General features: G+C 34.3%; 1 long non-coding RNA gene across 1 annotated transcript; it reads right to left on the bottom strand.

Annotated features, from left to right (window-relative positions):
* Positions 1 to 1,318: 1,318 nt before the first annotated feature.
* On the bottom strand, positions 1,319 to 2,271 carry LOC118751982. Its single transcript, XR_004994619.1, has 3 exons — positions 1,993 to 2,271; positions 1,526 to 1,741; positions 1,319 to 1,468 (listed from the first exon to the last, which is right to left on the bottom strand). It is a non-coding gene; the product is annotated as an uncharacterized LOC118751982 (long non-coding RNA).
* Between the last annotated feature and the right edge of the window lie 3,891 nt (positions 2,272 to 6,162).

The raw sequence follows: 6,162 nt of genomic DNA, 5'->3' as shown, positions 1-6,162 counted from the left end.
AAATTTGCACGTTTATTCTTTCATTAAGAATGATAACATTTATAGTCCAAATAAATTGTATTATTAGCAGGGACAGAAAATAATCATTATTTTTTAAATTTTAACCAAAAAAATTAACAAGTTGTAATCGTCGTAAAACAGTTTTTACTATACTCACGTATTTGTGTTCGTACGCCCTACTGTAATTTACAATGATTTTTATTGTTCGAGTTAAACAATAAAGATTTAAAATAATAATTAATATTTGAGTTTTAATTTTTCGCTCAAAGGTAATTATTGTTACTTGATTTTTATTTTTTCGATCAAAAATAATGATTATTTTACGACTTTTATTTTCCGCTCAAAGATAATAATTATTATTGAGTTTTATTTTTTCACTAATGAATAATGATCATTCAAAAAAATGCAAAAGTTATACCATCGAGATTTCCGTGGTATCCTTTTCAAAGGTAACGACACCCTAATAAAAGGAATAAGTCCCAAAATTTTCAGGTCCAAATTTCAGTAAGATGCGTCTTCCACAGACTGAATTCTATGTGTTTTGTAAGCGTGCAACGGTGACATTACTGCCTCAATGCAGCCCAATTTGTCGTTGGCAGAAGTAACGTACATATTATGCAGGTGACTATTATTTTGAATATGCATAAGATTTGCAAGTATTTCATTAAAATATGCTATATTAACGCCAAGCACAGCAATCGTATACTTAAAATCGCTATTGTAGCAGCGTGGTTTCCTTACAGTGCATAGCATGCCATTTGTTATACGCAAAATGGGACGACTTTCTATAAGCTCTCCTAGTTTTGTTTCCACAATTACTTCGTAGTAGTCAACGCGTCCCGAAGGCACTACACCATGATTCAATAATACAAGGTTCGATAAACTGACAGTTGTCTCTCTCGCACCGCTCCCTTAGCAGTGGCACCGTGTTGCTTCTTTGCAATTTTACATGGAAACAGTGTAGCTTTGGTGTGAAATAAAAGTATAAGCTTTTGTGCAATGTCTTTATTTGTATATGCATATGAAGCATATTTAACTGATGAAAACATATGCATTGGATGTTTACATCAGTCTCATAGTAGTCTTATTTAAATTTTGAGTCATTTTGCAGTTTTTATACGGCTAAATAGCATATAAATTACGTAATTCACGTAGATATATCAATATTACGTTCAACATTTCGTTTAAAATGCCAGATTTCCTGCAAATACATTAGAATTTACGAAAGGAATTTCACTACTAATTGCCTACTTTGCGTACTTTTCTACTACCATTTTCGAAACAAGGGATTGCATTCTTGCCCTTTCTCTGTCCTCCGTAAATGCAACCTTTTGTAAGGGAGTGTCAAACCGCAGCTGTCAATAATTATCTAACCTTGTATTATTGAATCATGGCACTACACGTTGTCGCCAATAAATTGTGATATCCTTCGAATCATCGATTTTTGTATGAGATGGACGCGAAGGAACTAAAATGAGATAAGTTTAATAAGTCGCTGAATGTTGTGAACACTATTTTAACGTACCGCCGATTAAAGTTTGTATGTGCACACAATTGCTAGTTAGTGAATGATCCACAGTATACGCTTTCACACAAATGGTGTAATTAGTAAAACTACTTAAGTTTACCAAAGTGTAGAATATATTCTCCTTGCGACCGCTTTTTCTGCTCCCGGACAAGTAATGCGAACCAATTGTATTATTACAATACAAAATACGACTTTCGCTGTTGTAACTAGTAACTAAGAGAAGTAATAATATAAAAAATCCAATAATGAATTAAGGCACTCTACATATCGCACATAATCTTCAAATGTGACACAACTCCATGCGAAAAAATATTCCGTAGCACATACTAATCATATGGACAAAGGAGACTTTATCTTAGGTTTTTTCAACAAATTATAACAAAAATTGTATCCAAAAATTTTGAGTCACTTTTGAAGACCGTGGGCTATACGTGTATGTAGATATATTTAGTTATATACGTTACTTTATATACGTTTTATACGTTATACGCAGTACGGCTCCGTTTTTGGGTTAAGGCCCAAAATTATTTCAATCAAGTTGGTAAATGTATCCTCTATCGGAAACTCATTTGGTGTATTGGCCGGGTGTTAAAGCAGAGAACGTTTATAAATGAAAAGGCGCATTTTCTGTGTGAACTAATTGCTGCCAGAAATTTTGGGGTGCAGTCGGCCAAATACACCACTCGTCGGCTGCCACCATACCAAAAATTTTTCCGTGTCACCACACTTCGGCAAATTTACCATAGTTCCACGCAAAAAATAAGAAGGAAACAGGTAAGAGGAACAGCAATATAATAAGCAAGGCAGAGGGGATGCTTGCGGAGGCGAGCGTGTAGCATAGTTTAAAGCAATATTAAAAATAAAAACGAATAACAAAAGAGAAACAGAAATCTAATAAGTACTAGGCAGAGGGGGTGCTTGCGGAGGCAGGCGCGTGCTTGTGTCGGATCAAGAAAGTTTTACCGAGAAAGTGCTAAGAAATAAACGATAAGTATTTAGAAAAAAAAATTAAAGTGTTTTAAAATTAAACAAAAAATTTTAATAATGTTATGAGCAGAGAAAAGCTCATGTTGTTTAATATGACGTCGAAACTCATCAATTGTGATCAGTCATATTTGACCAACTTTTATAGCAAGTATGATTTGTCAATACTGACCTAAGATCCCATCAAGCATGATTATTCATTTGTGACCAATGTTTATATCATTGATGATTCACATGTATACGATTTTTTCCATCAAATTTTGCACATTGCCCTTAATATTTTGATAGAAACTTTCATACAAAGCAATGACGAGTATTTCTGTCAGGATTGTCCGTCATTTTACCGGTTAAATGATTGTCACTGTTCTTGCAGGGTTGCGAATTTCGTGTAATTGTGTGTGCAGAAAACCACCACCGTTTGGCCAAATTTTATTAATTGATGAATATTTTGATGTTTAATCAAGAAATTTAATATTATCTATCAACGTTGAAGATAAATTAAATTAAATGATTATGATCATATGTTTAAATTAATATTTACTTGTGAATAATACATAGACATATATGTGCATATGTACAGGTAAACAAACTATGTACATACATAAATACATATATGTATGTACATATGCATACATGGACATAATGGATTAGTGTTCACGAGCAAGACATTCATTCATAAACGTAAAAACTGGCATTCACAAATTCGTGCGCACCTTGCACACTTACCCCGCTACAAACATGAGTCGTCCACAAGTTGATTTTCGTCGCGGCGATGACAAAATCTAAAAATCTAAAATTTTATCAACCACCGCGCCAATTGGAAAAGTGGCAACAGCGGTCAAAATCCCCCTTCCCTTTGCACACTTCTGTGATCTAAATAAAATATTTTTTCCACTTGTTACCGAAATCATGCATCTGCGCCGACAAGTGCGCAAAATCACTTCGCTTTCGTTTCCTTCTTCTTGTCTACGAGTTCTTCTTCTTCGATGGCGATTAAAATGCAAAAAATTCATTTCAACCACCAAATTATTCTTTATTTTATTTTAGAAATAAATTCATAAAAATATATTTATGAGAAGCGGTTTTTTCATGTCAGAAATATACTCGGAGGTTTTCCCAGGGGCCTAAAATGCAAAGCATCTCACCATTTGTGCTTTCTTCGACCAGGGTTTCGGAATTGTAGCTTTTATACGGTGCTAAAAGCTGATGCATCTCCATATAAAGAGGCCATTTAGAAGGTGCCCCACCCGATGGTCCGATTTCTTTCTTCTCCTTGAAACATCGTGTGATAAAAAAAATCTTATTTAAATAATGGAGTCAAGTCTCACCTATATTTCGGCGTCAGATTGTGCATTTTCGTTTTTATTTCGCTTGGAGTGCACATAACCCCAAGCTCCTGCAACTCCAAAGCCATCTTCTCCATGATGTGGCTGTTTTTGCGAACACATCTCAGCTCATCAATTTTAGTTCTCCAAACATCTATAAGGAGACTTTCACTTCCTTCTCCCCATAAATTTCTTTTTTTGTAAAATTTCTTTTCCATTTTTAGTTGTTTATTAAAAACAAAAACGTCCAAACAAAATGACATATGAGTTATGGGACAATACTTTTTTCGATTATTATCGATAAAATTAGAGCCGGCACAGATTTGTTCGTGATTTGGTTCTTGGTTTAAGATAAACTACGTACTTTCAACTTAATTTACTGAGAGACTTTACAAGGCGAAATTACTTAGTTTGTACTTAATTTATGCGTAAATTAAGATTGACCTCTAAATTACGCTAATGGGAACATAGTTTTACTGGCTACATGTACTATCGATTTTGCAAGTACGAATATCCAAAATTTTTTAATTTTCGTTGACATATCTACATTTACGTACCAAAGAATATATGTGCGTAAATGCTTTTTCGCTTGTATGCATAAAGAAAAATGCCATCAGATACCTATCAAAACATATCAAAAATTTTTCCAAAATTAAAAAGTCGATTTTATTAACATTTCTTTATTATATTAATATGTATATGTATTTAATAATAACAACTGAATTTGGCTTAATATTAAATTATATTAAAATATCAAATAAAATTTTAAAAGAAATAAATAAATAATAAATGTAAATATATACATACATACATATGTTTAAATAAATTATAATAAAATAGTTTTTATAAAAAGGTCCATTTTACATGACTTTAGACAATTGCGGAAAAAAGTCAAAAAAATGCTTTAGAAAATCTTATAAGCTTAGCTGAAATAGAAAAATTCATACATGTTTGCAAAAATCAATTTGCAATCAGCAAATCGATTTCACGCAAATATCATATTTTCGGCAAGCAAGCAAATGTACAAAAGCCCGCTCCTTTCCCCGTTTCCCCGCTTCTTCTGTACATTTGTCGTTCTGACTTCCATTTTTATTTTAGAGTTTGTTTTGATCCGACACAAGCACGCGCCTGCCTCTGCAAGCACCATCTCTGCCTAGTACTTATTAGATTTCTGTTTCTCTTTTGTTATTCGTTTTTATTTTTAATTTTGCTTTAAACTATGCTACACGCTCGCCTCCGCAAGCATCCCCTCTGCCTTGCTTATTATATTGCTGTTCCTCTTAACTGTTTCCTTCTTATTTTTTGCGTTGAACTATGGTAAATTTGCCGCAGTGTGGTGACACGGAAAAATTTTTCGTATGGTGGCAGTCGACGAGTGGTATATTTGGCCGACTGCACCCCAAAATTTCTGGCAGCAATTAGTTCACACAGAAAATGCGCCTTCTCATTTATAAACGTTCTCTGGTTAAAGTCCAGTAAATTGCTAAAAAATAAAAAAAATAGAAATTGTATTTACTGATTTAATAGTGTAAAGTAAAGTAAGGAAAATAATGCAAAAATAAAGAAGTAAATGCAAAATAATAAAAAGTAACTAAATGCAAAATAATAAAAAGTAATTAAATGCAAAATATATTTACAGTTTTCTTACTATGCTCAGAGGTTGATTTTCAGGAACTTCTTGTAACCCATTACCCTCTGTTTTGCCTTTCGGATCTTTAAGCGCCTATTTAAGTTACGAACACGGAAATGAATGCGGCATTTGAAAAATAGCCGCTTCGCGCTTTCGGGGAGTCCAACTTCCGTGCTTTTTTCCATCAACCGCCGGTGAATGTTTTGGCAATGGGATATTTCCAAAGCATTAAGATTATGGAAAATACGCTCCAATGCTTTCACGCCACTCAAAAATTGCGATGACGGTTTCTTGAGATACTCCTTCGACACTTGGTCCACCCAGGTGAACGAGCTTTCAGAGCTTGTGTGCTCCTCCAGACGAAGCTTTCTTAGCATTTAGCCCGAAATGTACTCTAAAGCATCCTCTTCGAGAAAACCGCAGTCATCGGGTTGAGAGGTATCAAGCGTGTCAATAACTTCCGGCTCCATTTCCCATTCTTCTGCAAATATACGCCTAAGCTCGTCGGTACTTATGCCATTACTGTCAGCTGAGTTCGACTGCGTCGGTGTTTCGCTAAAACTTTGCCATTGACTTTTGTCGTTTGACACGTTCCCTCTCCCTTGGAGGCACTCCATGTTGCGCGCTAAAATAAGATAAAGATAAGAAAAACATATCATATTTGAAGTATTCCTGGGGACTTGGGTGGTCATTCA

The sequence above is a fragment of the Rhagoletis pomonella genome, unplaced genomic scaffold (assembly GCF_013731165.1).
Source record: "Rhagoletis pomonella isolate Grant_MI unplaced genomic scaffold, Rhpom_1.0 Rhpom_scaffold_00001, whole genome shotgun sequence".
Classification (NCBI taxonomy): Eukaryota; Metazoa; Arthropoda; class Insecta; order Diptera; family Tephritidae; genus Rhagoletis; species Rhagoletis pomonella.
Note: the sequence above shows the minus strand (reverse complement) of the source record. Positions and strands in the feature narration are given on the sequence as shown.